Source organism: Crinia signifera, chromosome 11, assembly GCF_055691185.1.
Source record: "Crinia signifera chromosome 11, ASM5569118v1, whole genome shotgun sequence".
NCBI classification, from domain to species: domain Eukaryota; kingdom Metazoa; phylum Chordata; class Amphibia; order Anura; family Myobatrachidae; genus Crinia; species Crinia signifera.
The window spans coordinates 20,359,701-20,376,390 of record NC_139227.1 but is presented as its reverse complement, the minus strand read 5'-3'; positions in this window follow the sequence as shown (position 1 = coordinate 20,376,390).

Sequence of the window (16,690 nt, the reverse complement as noted above, 5' to 3'; positions counted from 1 at the left end):
CTTCTAATGCCAACTTGATGGCGATGAGCTCTTGATCGCCGATGGCATAGTTACGCTCTGCAGGCAGGAACTTGCGAGAGTAAAACCCACAGGGATGAAGACGTCCATCGGGCGCTTTCTGCGAGAGGACTGCCCCAACACCCACAGAGGAGGCGTCAACCTCGAGAATAAAGGGCAAGGTGGTATCAGGTTGTCTTAAGACAGGAGCTGAAGTGAACCTCTGCTTCAACAGATGGAAGGCTTCGATGGCTTCTGCCGGCCACTTCGCTGGATTAGACCCTTTTTTTGTTAGGGCAGTGATGGGTGCCACAATAGAAGAGAAATTACGGATGAATTTTCTGTAATAATTGGCAAAACCCAGGAAACGTTGAATACCTTTCAGCGAAGAGGGAATTGGCCAATCTTGGATGGCCTGCAGTTTTCCTGGGTCCATTTGAAGACCAGAACCGGAGACAATGTACCCTAGGAAGGGTATAGACTTCACCTCGAAGACACACTTCTCCAGTTTGCAGTAGAGATGATTAGCTCGCAGCCGGGACAGAACCTCTTTGACCCAATAACGATGTTCTGTGATGTTATTGGCGTAGATTAAAATGTCATTGAGATATACAACTACATGTCGATACAGAATGTCCCGAAAAATCTCATTGACATAGTGCTGGAACACGGCTGGGGCATTGCTGAGCCCGAAGGGCATGACGAGGTACTCATAGTGGCCGTCTCTGGTATTAAACGCCGTCTTCCACTCGTCGCCCTCTCGTATGCGAATGAGATTATATGCGCCCCTTAGGTCGAGTTTCGTGAAGATGGTTGCACCGCTGACACGGTCAAACAGCTCGGTGATGAGGGGGGGGCAACGGATATCGGTTCTTTACTGTGATGTCATTGAGGCCGCGATAATCAATGCAGGGACGTAGGCCTCCATCCTTCTTCTTTACGAAAAAGAACCCTGCGCCAGCAGGAGAAGTCGAAGGACGAATTAATCCCTTTGCCAGATTTTCCTTGATGTAGTCGGTCATGGCTTGAGTCTCTGGAAGAGAGAGAGGATAGGTTCTACCTCTGGGTGGTTCTTTGCCTGGGATAAGGTCGATAGGGCAATCCCACGGTCTGTGAGGAGGTAGAATATCAGCGCCAGACTTGCTGAATACATCTGAGTACTCTTGGTAGGGAAGAGGCGGAAGGTCTGCTGCATCGGCTGAAGAATGACGAGCTGGGAGTACCTTTTGGAGACAGGTACCGGAGCAGGAAGGATCCCAGGAAAGGATTTCGGATGTCTTCCAATCAAGGCGAGGATTGTGAAGACGGAGCCAGGGTAAACCCAGAACCAGAGCATGAGTGGCTCGGGGTAAAACCAGGAAGGACAAAAGTTCAGTGTGCAGGACTCCCACTTTCACTGTAAGTGGCAAAGTTCTGCGGGAGACTGTCGCATCAGGAATCCTACTGCCATCCACAGCAGTAAGGAAGACAGTCTTGGAAAGACTTTCAGTGGGCAACCCCCACTTGCGGACCAGTTCTGCAGTGACGAAGTTGCCAGCGGCACCGGAATCAAGAAGTGCGGAGACAGTCTTGAAATGCTGACCAACTTGTAGGGAAACTGGAAGGACGCAATCAGTTGCTGATGGAGAGGACTTAATTACTCCTAGCCTACCCTCTCCTTGACGGGCTAGGAGGAGGAGTTTTCCTGACGCTTTGGGCATGCAGAAATTTGATGTGCAGGATCGGCACAATACAGACAGAGCTGTGCCAACCGACGACGTCGTCGTTCTCCTGGGGACAAACGGAAGCGGTTTATCTCCATTGGTTCTTCTTTGGAATGAGCCACGGGAGCAGCAGGTAAAGAAGGCGGAGGAGTTGGCACTTTAACTGGAGCGCTCTTGTGACGTTCTACAGCCCTTTCTCGAAAGCGTAGGTCTACTTTGATACATAATGATATAAGGTCATTTAGACCTGAGGGTAAGTCTCTGGTAGCGAGTTCATCCTTAATACGGTCGGACAGACCATGCCAGAAAGCTGCGTATAAGGCCCCATCACACCAGGAGAGTTCAGACGCCAGAATCTGGAATTGGACCAGGTATTGCCCGACGGAGCGGGATCCCTGTCTGAGACGGAGGAGTTCAGTGGAGGCGGATGCTGATCGCCCAGGCTCATCGAAGATGCGCCGGAATGTTGAAACAAAGTCCTTGTAGTTAGACAAGATGGCATCAAATCTTTCCCATAAAGGGGACGCCCATTCTAACGCTGCTCCACACAGGAGGGAGATGATGTAGGCGATCTTGACCCTTTCAGTAGGGAAGTTGCTGGGTTGCAGCTCAAAGTGAATCTCACACTGATTGAGAAAACCTCGGCAGGTTTTAGGGTTCCCATCATACTTAGTGGGGACAGACAGATGAAGGCGAGGTGCAGCAGCCATTACAGGACTATGAACTGGACTTGGAATTTCACTGACAGGCTCAGGGCCACTGAGAGTGGTCTGTAGTTTATCCAGCCGGGAAGACAGATCTTGCAGACAATCAGTAGCGCACGTAGGGGGGTTTCTGAGTACCCAGAAACCCCCCCAGGAGTCTAAGGGCCCTAGGCTGAAAGCTGAGGGTCCCCTCTTTCCATAGGTACAAGAATTTAAAAAATCGTCCCTTGGAAACCGGAGATATCTGACTTCAAAGCAGTGGTCCCCATCCAAGCCTGTTAATAGCTCTTCCCTGTCAGATATTTCAGGTTCTGTCTGGCTTAGAGTTTTTAAGAGGGTACATTCCAAAAGCTGGGACTCTCCCCCTTTGATGGACACTAGTAGCTTGTCTCTACTTTTCCCAGAACCAGAGATATCAGCCTTCCAGCAGCTGGTTACTGCTCCAGCTCCTTACACCTGGTATGTAGTTTTATATACTCATTGGCAGATTGCTCTGCCTCCTGAACTCTGATCCTCTAGTCCTCAATACCATTTGGTAGGTGGGATTCTCTAGTTTTTAATTCCATTAAAATCTAAGAATTTTTCCGGGAACTGGAGATATCTGCAGTCGAGCAAGCTGTCCTCCCACCAGAAAATTATGAATAATAAGCCCAATCCACTATACACCCCTCCTCTGTGTATTAAACATCATTTAACAACATTAAACCATCCTGGAAGTTATGCATCAGGGCCCCTTCATTCAGCCCAATGCCCCCTTCTGCCACCCCATCTCCCACCATATGTGCAGTAAAGGGGTAATTAGTGGAAATTACTGATCCAGGCCCTACATGCTGAGCGGTTGCTATAATAACCCCTACCACCCGCGGGACATCAAAGCTTCCCCCACCCCTACCGCTGGAGGATCGGTAGGGGCCCCAATACATTGCTATGCACAGGGGTCTACACTGCTGTTTATGCCCCTGTATGTATATATATATATATATATATATATATATATATATATATATATATATATATATATATGTATGTATGTATGTATGTATGTATGTATATATATTGTATTATTATTATTTATATACATTTGATCTATCTATAATACTTTAACTGACTGGGTCACCTAAGTGTCCATCTCTGTGCTTTGCTCCGCCCCTCTGGAAACCCCCTTCTGAAAATCCTGCGTTTGCCACTGACAATGAATCACTTGACTTTGCGCAGCCTCTTGCTGATCCAAGCGAACAGCCAGTTGCTGTACAGGGCTGGATGGTGATGCTTGGCTTGCGGCTGGATCCATTTGGCTAGTGCTTACTGTCACACCAGGGGTCTGAGTCGATGAGACTGAGACCTCTGGTGGGGACCTGGACCGGTACCTGAACCGGGGAGGTTGGAGAGGACCCTTGCGCATGGGATGCGCGACAGTGCACCCGAAGCCAATAAGTAGTCAGTGGTAAAATACAACCGAGTTTTATTTAGCAGATGGTTGTATATATAAACAGGCAGTAAAGTATGCAGGAGATGATATACAGTCTGTACAGATAGCAATACTTTACAGATGGATGATGTAGAATCGATGGTGGAACATCGGATACTGAATGGTAGACTGTGGGTCCGGGATGACGGACGGGAACTGGAGGATGGAGATCCGGAGTATCGGACTTATGGACGATGATGGAACATCGATGGTGAGCGATGACGGAACATCGGATAGGAGACTGTGGGTCCGGAATGACGGACGGAAGCTTGGAAGCTGGAGATCCGGAGTATCGGACTTACAGATGATGTCGGAGCATCGATGGTGGGCGATGTTGGAACATCGGAAGGACCAGAGTCCCGGAGCTAGGCTTGGTCGCTGGGCTGAGAGGCAGGATCACAGGCGGTGGAATAACCTGGACTTCACAGGAGATGGGATACCTGGAACACACTGCAGCAGAGAAGACAACACCAGCAGGAAATACACTTGCACGGAGACAAGGACAGCTGACCATACACTGGAGACAACTGAAGCACTAGCAATGGTTCTGAGAGCTCCCAGCATACTTATACCCACTGAGTGGCCAGGATTGGCCGGGCAGGTATGACTGGGAGATCAGAACCATCAGGATTGGACAGAGCAAACATGTGACTGGGAAGAACATGGCAGCCCCCATGTCTGCAATGGCGGGAAAGTGTGTTTGTGCACGCCATGCTTGTTACTGGGAGCAATGGCGGCGGACAGGCGGATTGCCGTGCACTGAGTACTGTCACTGGGAGACAGGAGAGCGGTGCGCCGCGCAGCCGCGGACTCAGCAGCGCTGAGAGCACTGGAGGATGGCAGCGGTAATGGTGCACGGCAGACAGGACGCCGGCAGGGATGACATCTGGACCGCAAGCTGAACCTGCGGAGGCACTTAGCCGGTAAGAAAGTCTGTCTGACAGCTCGGATCGTGACAGTAAGACACAGAACTGGGACGGCCGCTACTCTCCCTGGCTAGCCTGGGCCGCGGACTGCACAATCGCAATCAGAACATCCAGGGTGCTTGCCCATATCAAAAATGGACTCATTCCTTTCCCAGCCAGATAGTAGTCAAAATGGCCGCTGGAGGGCTCCGGCGCACACAGCTCCTCCTGCGGTGCTTAGTTGTGTGTTCAGTTTTGGGTCAACGCTGGCACCTGGTTGATAAAAGCTTTACCTCTTGAAGGTAAGCCCAACAGCAAATCACAGCGCCGTCCGGCGGGCCCAGCCCCACGGCAATGTCATTGTGGTGACAGCCCCATCAGGGCAGCCAATCAGGGAGCATAGTGATGAAGGGCCAATTGGAGAGCGCGCCAGTGATGTGGGACCGGCGCGCCTGAGGAGGGGGAGATGCGTGCCTAGCCAGCAGCCCGGATGCCGTGCAGTGCAGAGTGAGGGGGCGGAGTCATGGGGCTGAGGCTGGGGAAGCTGTGGCTGGGACTGGCCCATAAAGTGGGGGATAGTGGGGGCTGCATGGCCAGCCAGGTCATAGCTGAATCAGGTTAGGGTGCCAATGGGCCCCCAGCATTGGTCACACCCCCACCCAAACACCATATATCCCTCAAGCAGTGACTGACTGCACCTAACCTCATCACCCCCCCCATACAGGCTCAAGCTAAGGCAGAACTACAAATCCCAGCATTCTAGGCATGCTGAGGCTTATAGTCCTGCGGCAGTGAAAGGAGGGGAACAGGTTACATACATGTAACCCCCTTAGGTAGTGCCCAAGTCTGACAGCTGTGCTAAGCCCCGGCCACGTTAAGCCCTGCCCTGGCAACCAGTGGTGGAGCCCACAAATTGTAATGGGTGAGTCAGTGTATATTTGTATGTACATTATGGGCCTGATTCAGACTTGTTCACTAGGCAGCATATTTTCGCTGCCTAGCGAGCAGGTAAACACAGCCCCGCCGAACGAATCCCCGCACTTGCAAGTGAGCAGATGTTTATGCTTACACATCCCCTTGCATGCGGCCGTAAGTAGGAAAAGTCATTCGATGGTCGCTCACCAGCTAATGATTTTTCTTCCCTTCGTGGATATAAGTAAGTATACTTACTTATTTCCTGGATGGAGATGGCCGAAATGGGGGAGGGCACTGACATCATGTGATGTCAGCCGCTCGCCCTAATCAGACATCGACACGCCTTAATTTTTCGGGGGTACGCCCAGCATTTCTATGGGTGCACCCACAAAATGCCGGGGGGCGTTCTCATGCCTGCCCCCTTGCCACCCTCTATTGAGTTAACGTGCCGTCACTGTATGACTTCCGCCCGGTCAGCCACGGTGCACCCCCACGTGACGAACGGTGACGCAGTCCCCACTAACACACTCCCGCCTCCACCACCTGCCGCGGCTGGGAGAAAGAGGAGGGACAACAGTCAGTGTCATGCTACCTCCTGCTCCAGCGGTGCGGGCTCCATAGTCACAAGATCCCAGGTGGTGCAGACAGTTTCTCATTCAGAGAACCGATCAGCGAGCCGGTGGCCAGCCAGCGTGAGTCGTGAGTGACAGTCTAAACACTATATCTAAACACAGTATGTATCTAAACACTTCTATGATTAACTGCTGCAGTGCCAGGTTGTGTCTGGGGTGTGTTTGGCCTTTCAGAGACCTGGTCATTGAACTTTTATCCTGAGTGCCAAACTGATCTGCATATCTGTGTGTATATATATATATTCATATATATATATATATATATATATATATATATATATATATATATATTGCAGACGTCCGGCACTCACAAAACCATGTAAACTTGAACGGGTGCCCCCATAAACTGGCCTGGTTCGGTGACAATTGACGGCGAGTGTGGCGAGCGGTATCCAGTCTGTCTGTGTTCACTTGGTAGTTTGTCTATGTGTCGTCTTTGAAATCAGCAACGTGTTATATATATATATATATATATATATATATATATATATATACGTGTTATATATATATATACTGTATATATATATGTGTGTTTGTGTGTGTTTGTGTGTGTTTGTATATATATATATATATATATATATATATATATATATATATATATATATGAATGTGGTACACTTACCCCCCAAGGAAGGATGAAGACCGGCACTCAAATGTATAAGTTGAAGAAAAAAAGGTGTTTATTCCATGTGCATAATAAGCAACATCAGCTGTCCCGACAGCTGTTTCAACTGGGCCTGGCCAAGCCCAGTTGAAACAGCTGCCGGGACAGCTTGGGGGGTAAGTGTACTGCATTTCTTCATTATAGACCAGGTACCAGGATTAGTTACACTCTGTGGAGTGCCGCCCCATATATATATATGTATGTATGTGTGTGTGTGTGTGTGTGTGTGTGTGTGTATATATAAAACAAAGGAAAAGAGAGCCATCACTCAGGTCTTATAGAAGATAATAATAGCATTGGTCTGGTGCCTCCAGTATGAGGTAGTGAAGCCTCCAGGTATAGTAGCACAGGAAAGTGTCATTCAGAGACTATTATATAGACTAATATTAAAGAGAAAGCCCGGCACTCCTGAGCCAACAGGGATGGCAGAGTTCCTTGCCCGGGTGCTCGCCCAAGGGATAACCCTCCTGTATATACCAAAGAAATGAAGGCGTCACTCCGGGACTGTGCATAAGTAAAACTTTACTGGTGCGTGTCAACTACGTTTTGAGGTGATCCCAGTCATCAGGACAAATGATCCCCGTCATTCCCCAAAACGGCGTTGACACGCACCAGTAAAGTTTTGCTTATGCACAGTCCCGGAGGGAAGCCTTCATTTCTTTATTTTTTATTGCCAGGTCATGTCTGGGGTCTGTTTGGCCTTTTAGATACCTACACATATATCTATGTATCTCTCTCTCTCTCTCTCTCTCTCTCTCTCTCTATATATATATATATATATATATATATATATATATATATATATATATTCTCTGAATGATGTTCTTTAAAGACCACTATTGATGAGCAATTACCTTTTTTCAGATATTGGATTCAAAATGATTCCACTACAGAGCGCTGTTTCTGACTTCCTTATAATATATAATAGGTCTGGGGTTTGTTTGGCCTTTTAGATACCTTCACTATGCTTACGGTGAACCAGGGCACGCAGCTACACTGATGTTTTACGGCGGTTATTCTGGTTGATTCCTATGCACGCACATATGCACACAGCCGACTGAACGATACCCACACGCACCCAGACCTTTTAGGCACGCCTATGACACATGTGAACAACCGGCTATGGGGAGTGGCCTCAAACTGCACACACACTTAAGTGTTCATTCTCGCATCGGCGTGTACACAAGGTCAACCAATGTGCGTGCGAACGAACATGCTGTGCAAATGATCGTCTGCTAGGGGGCGCCAACAAAAATCTTGCCTAGGGCATCAAATTGGATAAGGCCGGCTCTGTGGACAGTATCAAAGACAGATGGCTTTAGACACAATAAGACGATATTAGATCAATTGAATAAAGTTTACATGAACATGCTATATGTCAATTGTTCATTGAGACCCTTAAGGTGGCCATACACACAAAGATTTATCTGCAGATCTGTCTGGTTGGAACAAACACATGGTTATGGATGAGAGCAAATGACAGTTGACCATTTGCTTGGAAATACTGGAAAACTGACAAACTGTCACTCATCCGTAACCATGTTTTTGTTCCAACCAGCCAGATCTGAAGATAAATCTTACTAGTGTATGGGCACCTTTAGGTCTGACTGTTTCTAGTTTAAATATCCATTGCGTCTCTAGTTGCAGCAATCTCTTGCCTCTGTATCCTCCTCGCAAGTCTTCAGGAACCTGGTCTATTATAATATATCTGAGGCTGGCTAAGCTGTGTTTCTCTGTAGTGCTTCGCTACAGGTTGATCCATAGATTTGTTGTTCAGGGCTGCACGGATCGCTGTCCGATGTGGGGCAATTCGTTCTTTGAAAGACCTAATGGTCTTCCCTACATAATATAGCCCACATGGGCATTTAATCACATAGATGACATGATAAATCATGCAGGTTAATGGGAATCATATTTTATATTGGAAACCTGAATGGGGATGTGTAAATGTTTTTGACTGAATCTTTGAGTTGCACGTCGTGCAACCCGTGCACCTATAGCAACCTCCAGGTGTGCATTTGGTACCAATAGGGCAGGCTTGCCTACCCTCCTGAAAATCTGGTACCCCTCTCGCCCCCGGGAAGGTGGGCAATCCTCCCACATTGGCAATGCAGCCCCCACAACCCCTCCCCTTGTTCTTCCCAAAATACCGGTTTTCGCGGGTCCGTGGCGAGGGGCTGGGCTAAAATGACACATCATTTCACAGCATTCTAGTCCCTCCCCCAATCCACGGATCCACAAATTGCTGTGTTTGCCTGCCATGGGGGTGGGGCTTGATGGTGGTATCATCATGCTGCCATCATGATGGGCCTATTTTTATGAGTAGGCTGCAGCTGTGGGCCCTTGAAGATGCTAAGGCTTCCAAGCTGTTGCAGCCTCTGCATCCATGGTAAATACGCCACTGGCTTTCCCCAAAATGGGGAGGTGCACTGGTGTTCCTCTCGCACAGGGCATTGCCATGGCTAGTTAAGGCTGGTGTAATTTTATATTACTAATGGGTAATAAGACAATAGCGCAGGCATTTTCCTCACCAGCAGCTGCAATAGTGATTTGTCTACTGTACCTTATGCATCATTTGCTTCACACACCTCTTAGATTGTAAGCTCATTTGGGCATTTGAGTCATTATTACATTCTGTTTGATGCTTCTGTCAGTCATTTCTTTGTGTTATGATCCCCCCCAATGTATGGTGTCGCATAATATGTCATCACTTTCTTTAAAAAGAAAAAAGATAATAATGTCTTTTTAATCTTCATTAAATCAAACTTTAAATCCATCACAACAGTCATAATCTCTTGCGGTTATTAGAACTTGTTCTCTGCCCCACATGCCAAAAAATGAATGTCCTCCTTTGTTTTCAAACGACAAGACATTTTCTGCAATCTCTAGGGATAGATTGCTGTTTTATATATGGAAAAGCAATGTCTGGAACATCAGCTAAATCTTGAAAGAAAACATACCTTTTTATCATTTTCTGTCACTTCTCCAAAGCTTCTAACTTTCTATTTCTGTTGAAGTGGAAAAAAAAAACATAGTAACATGTAATTTAATTCAGAGCTGACTTTCATTGATAATTCTTATATTGTAACTCAATCCGTATAATCCTAATTATTTTCTAAGAAGTACAGAGCTTTGATTTTATGCTTTGCATGAGAGAGAATCATTTACCATTTTCTCCTAACTAAAAGATACTGCATCTTCAAATAGGCGTATGGATACGGTAGCAGTTTGCGTAGATTTCTCCGTACAGTAAAGACAATTTTATCTATAGTTCCAATCACAAGTATATTCCAGTAAATGCAACATAAATTAGGGGGGATTTTAAAGCGTCTAAAGACCCCCATACACTACAGCGAGTGGGGCCGATTTCACCCATGTCCAACGGGCTGTGAAATAGTGCATGCAGGTCTGACCTTCAAATTGGACCCCCCTCCTGGCGGCAGGGGATCAGATGGCCATACACCTCTGCGATACATCGCAGTAGTGAATGGCCAGTTTAAGACATGCTCTTTTGTTTAGTTTCTGTTTAAGCGTGTAAAGATGTTTATGGGACAGAACCTTAATATATTTTTTCTTGCTGTTCTTGGTGTACATGGAATGCACTAGGTCATTGGTTCTCAAACTTTACTGCACAACGGCACTCTAGAATATCCGCACTTTTACCACGCCACCAGCTCTGGTTTTACATACCAGATTGATCTTTATTCATTTTATTTGGCTTTGACCACCAACCCACCTGGCTTCCCATGTTGTTTGACACCAAGTTTTAGAGCAACTGTACTATGAGATTCAATTGGCATTTATATATATAGGTAATTGTGTATTATCACGGCACCCATTACGTAGTTAGCGTAGTGTTCCTGCAGTCAGCGTCCCTGTCAGTATCAACCTTGTGTTCCCACAGCCAGCGTAGTCAGTACGTTCGTGGCTAGCCGGAGCTTACGTAGTTAGCGTAGTCAGTCAGTATTACACAGTTAGCGTAGTCAGTCAGCGCTTATTACATTGTGTGTGAACCATTGACCATTGGATTTTCTGAGTAATAATGTTTAAAAATGCTTGTACCAAGAAAGATTGTATTAAGCATGAGTAGTCACCCAATGTCTGGATACGGTAATGTCCTGTGTCCATTCCTATTGTGCTTCCTTTGTATATGTTCCAAATGATTGAGGTCGATTTTAATAGCAGCAACTTGGTGGGAGAAACTGTGTTCTCTTGCCCAGGGAATGCCTGTTGGTGTAGGGTTCTACCTGGTGGGCTGGCAGGTTGGAGTTCCAATATTGTATGGCTGCTGTGATGATTGGGGAAGCTGGTCTGGTCACAAGTGATAAGGACAAGTTTGGAGTCCAGGTGGTGGGTGTCCATGCTGTATTTTACCAACACGTTTCGCTTTACAGCTTTCTCAGGGTGATGTCTTGGTGCTGGGCTTGCTTCCAGCACGGCGGTCCGGGGGCATGGCATGTTCTTAGGTCTAGTGGTTTCACACCCCCTGTTTTTGTATTTCCATTTCATTTGGGCCTCGAGCAAACCCACTCTTTCTCAGACGCCCTCATAGGACACTTGGGTCCAAATGTAATAGGGTGAGGGTTTCAGAAAGTGAGAGATTTTGGGAGAGTTTTACAATTTTTTTTAAAGCAGCAATCAATTACATAGCAGAATCCACCTGGTTTTGCAGTGTAAGTGATTGGCGTTTAAAAAAAAAAAGGGAAAACTCTTCCAAAATCTCTCACTTTCTGAAACTCTCACCCTATTACATTTAGCCCCTGGTGTCCAAACCCCGTTTTTGTTTCCATTGACCAGTTTAACCTGCCTGACATGACAGTTGTGAATGTGTTCCTGAAACACCCCCACTATCCACGCCAGCCCGAAGCGTGACGAGAGTAGCGTGCCCCTAGAGAGGATGCGGTATGCATCCTCCCAACCTGTTCAATATCCACGTTGGCATTGAGTTAATATTATAAAGTGTAACAAGCACAGCGAGCCACCGAGCGCAAAGCGTGGTGAGCGGACGCGGATTACTTGACGTGTAATCCACATCACCTCGCTGCGCTCATCAGGCTTCAGGCTGGGTGGCTCGCTGCGCTCGCTACACTTTATAAAATCAAGTCCATGCCAACGTGGATAGTGGGGTATGAACAGGTCGGGAGGACCCATACCATGTCCCCTTGCGGAGCTCGCTGTGCTCGCCACACTTTGGGCTGGCGTGGATAGTGGGGGTTTAAAATGGAGGCTTTTGCCAGTATGTCACATGGAGCACACTTATTGTGCATGAGACACACTTGCGCAGCGCACCCTCCCCCCCCTTTGTGCAGGAGACACACGTGCTACTGAACCCCTAACCCTGTCCGTCTCCTTGAAGTAGACACGTGCAGGGTTGCTGAACCCTGCCGCAAGAATTACTGAGACACACAAGCATATGAGACGGTGCTGTGTGAGAGGCGCTCACTAGGTTTGCCAGGGACTCCGGGGACAGAGCTGTAGCTTGCGGGGACAGTATGGTGACTACGCTGCCTGACTGGGACACGACACTGACTACGGGGGACACTAGGCTGATTACGCTATGCAGCCGTTGGGCTACGCTGACAATGTAGCTTAGCCTACGCTGAAAACTTAGCGTAGGCTGGCGCCGTCATAATACACAAGTACCTATATATAGATATACATATAAGGTCGGATTGAAAAAGTTGAAATTGAGATATTCAAAGTCGGCTAGTGTGCAAAAGTTGTGATTTGACCTGAATAAGAAACGTGCAAAATCTTCTGTTCTGGCAAGACACCTAAAGTTTCTCTTTTTAGATGAAAATAACTAAACATATGAAGAAGCTCCGATCTAGTTAAAATTATGTCAGGACTTCTCAGAGTGGTTCATTAATATATATTTTAGCATAGTAAAAAAGAGTATGAGCTTTATAATTAGCAGTAGGCTGAAGACAGTAGCAGCATATCAATATGCATAGAGTAGCCCTGACGGGCCGTTTCGGTAGTCCTCTACCTTTTTCAAAAGGCATCGATGCCTGTTATAGCTAAGTATGATGCTTCATGGCTAGTATGGATATTGATACAATGCTCCAATAAATGATTGTGACTTTACTATTTAAAAGGGTGTGCTGGTCCAATCGTTCAGTTGAGCGTTTTCACTCTCATCTGGTTGATCTTGTGTGTGTAAATATATATATATATATATATATATATATATATATATATATATATATATTTGGAGTCATTTTTATTATTTATTTATTTATTGAAGCAGAGGCATTGAAAAAAGGCATACAGAGTATACATATGAAAGGAACATTTCAAAAATTGTCTAAAGTACCATTAAAGTACAGTTTAAATAAAGCTTTTTTTATATTTATTTTGAACATTGACTTATATTGAGCAAACATATTTTGTTGCACTTTACAATTGGGAATAAAACAATAGTAAAACAAGACTGATTAATAACAGATATGTATTAAGTGCCATTATGGGGGAGAAGTGGTATCAGCACATGTTATGTGCGCTGATACCGCTTCTCACCCATTTATGAATATGGAGATGAATGATGAATGATAACAGATTGCAGTGATCGTTCTGACACCTGCACACTTTCACAGCTGCAAGTGTCATTGCCCCATTACCATAGTTTTTGTCCCCAGCTGCTGTAGGAGAGACACAGATGCACTATGCTGCTGTTCTATGAGCACTAGCCACGATTGCTGGAGATGGGAGATTTCAGCCCCCGCCCCCTCACTCTGGCAAATTACATTCTAAGATAGACCGTGTTGCTTCCTGATTCGCCTGGGTAAAGGGGGGAAGCAAGAAGAGTTATAGCGGCACTATATATACTGCTACAATAATACATCTTCCCCACAAAGAGGTAAGGGACCCTGCTCAAAAAGGTTATAATCTGTAGGTGACAATGGGAAGAATTCTGGTTGGCTCGGTAAGCTGCAAGGATCACAGGTTACCAAGCACTAGAGACGCCGCCCTTCTGAGCGCGCACCCCCACCGCTGATAATTCCCCTCGTTAACATGCAAGGGGACATGTAATAAACACACATCCCCTCGCATGTCTCTGCAGCAGGAGAAATCATTTGTTCAAATGATTTCTCGTGCCTTTGCAAATAAAAGTCTGTGGAAACTGACTTTTATCTGCGGCCGCAGAGTCGAAGATGGGGCGAGTGGCTGACATCCTGGTACTTTCAGCCCCAAGTAAAGTCAAGAGGTCAATCCTCTGCCAGCCCCCTCTTAAAATAGGCCCCAGCTCCCGTGGTAAACAGACCTGATTGGGCCGTTGTCAGGCTCCCAAGAAGCCTGAAAAACCCACAACGGGTCAAGGTAGTGATGCTTTCCCACTCGATACAGTTGCTCATGTCAGCAGATATCATTGTGCCAGTACCTCCCACTCAATTTGGCACAGGTTTTTATTCAAAACTGTTCATGGTGAAAAAGCCAACCCATCCTCATCCTGAAGCAGTTAAACCTTTTCCTCAAGGACCCAGGTGTCATGGAGGGAGCCATTGTGACCTATTCTGCAGGCATTGGAATCAGGAGACTTCATGGCATCCCTCAAGATTCAAGACGCGTAGCTGCATGTTCCAATCCGCACAGACTGCAGGAGTTTCCTTCGCTTTGCGGTCTGGGATCACCATTAACAGCCTTGCCTTTTGGACTGTTGGCGCCGAGAGTTTACCAAGGTCATGGCCATCATGGCAGTGACCTTGCAAGCTCAAGGAGTCTGTCTTTTACCATGTTTGGTTGACCTGCTAATCCTAGCACAGTCTCAGGAGACCCTTTGCAGTAATCTCCGGCTTAACCTAGACATGCTTCAAACACATGGCTGGTTGATAATCTGGCGGAAGTCCCACATGGTCCCATCACAAACAATGATCCACCTAGGTGCACTCCTGGATACCATCACTCAAAGAGTCAAGGTTAGAGCTCTTCAGGCTCTTCTAAGGGTGTTCCTCAAGCATCGCCGGGTCTCCGTTCACAAGTGTAGTCCAGGAGAAGCTGGTATTATGTTACAAAATAATAGTCCAGGCCTCTGCAATTGGAGATGCTCTGCCATTGGAACCATTCTCCTATAGGGCTAAAGAACCAGATGTTTCTCCTCTCCAGACGGATGTTGATTTCCCCCATTGGTGGCTTTATTCCTCCCACCTTCAGAAGGGGCATCAGTTCTCATTCCAGACTTTACCCTTCTAAAGATGGATGCCAGTCTCAGAGGTTGGGGAGTGGCCCTGGGGAGCCACTCCTATCAGGGCCGGTGGTCCAGGGAAGAAGCTAGGTTTCCCATAAACATTCTGGAACTCCGAGCCATTTATCGGGCACTGGACAGTGCACATTCCTTGTTCTGCCGGAAGGCAGTGAAGATCCAGTCGGACAACTCCAGGGTGGTGGCATATATAAATAACCAGGGCGGGACAGGGAGTATGGCCACCATGAGAGAAGTGTTTCTGATCCTTCAATGTGCGGAGCACGATCTTCTCGCTCTGCCCACAGTTCACATACAAGAAGTGGAAAATTGGGAGATCGATTTTCTGAGTCGGCAGGAAAATTCCTCGTGGGCTCTCCAAGAGGAAATTTTCCGGTCGTTGGTTGATTGATGGGGCCTCCCACAAATAGGCCGATGGCTTTGTGATCCAATTGCAAGCTTCAGTGTTATGGAGCCCAAACCAGAGATCCAAAGGCGTTCCTTGTAGACACCCTGTTCCCTCCGGTGGCCCTAGTCTCTCGTCTGCTTTGGAGACTCAAGCAGGAGTCAACGGTGGCCATTCTCCTGGCCACAGATGGCTTGGTTCTCAGACCTTCTCACCATGTCTGTGGAGCCTTCTTGGATGCTTCCCCTGTGGCAGGACCTGCTTTCACAGGGTCCGTGCCTGCACCCAGATCTTCACAGGTTAGATTTAATGGCGTGGCTCTTGAAGTGTAAATCCTGAGGGCAGAGGGTTTTCTCCTGCAGTGGTCAAGACGATGGTTGCAGCAAGAAAGCCTTTCTCATCCAAAATGTATTATCGGGTGTGGTGCACTTTTTACAATTGGTATTCAGATAAGGGCTTTGAGCCACAAGACTTCTGATTGTCAAGGGTGTTGGCTTTCTTATAGTCCCGTCTAGATCAGAATTTAAGATAAGCTTCGCTCAAGGTTTTGGATTCGGTACTTTCCATCCTTTTTCAGAGACACCTAGCTAAATGGATGGTGGTCCAAACTTTTCTCCAGGGAGTACATCATGTACCCTTTGTGCTGCCTATCCAGCCTTGGGACCAGACCTTAGTGCTTTTGGTCCTACAGCATTCTCCTTTTTAGCCCTGGGTTCTTTGGATCTCAGGTGGCTCACTTGGAAGACTCTGTTTTTGTTGGTAATAGCTTCCACCCGTCCGGGCCAAGTTTTTCATCCAGAAAGGATAATTTTTCAGACCCGCATGGAGTTCCTCCCTAAGGTTATATCTTGGTTTCAGCTTTCTCTCCTTCGAAAGACTCACAGGAGCTTTGTTTTTTAGATGTTTTCAGAGCTCTACAACTCTATGTTGATTGAACTCGAGACATCTGAAAATTGGATGCATTGTTCATCTTGTATGATGCGGACAAATGTGGTTGGCCAGCATCGAAGCAAACTCTGGCCCACTGGCTGCGCCTTACAATAAAACCGACGGATTTGTCATCTAATAAGCTGGTTTCTTATTATATTCAGGCCCATTCCACTCACTCGGTCGGGCC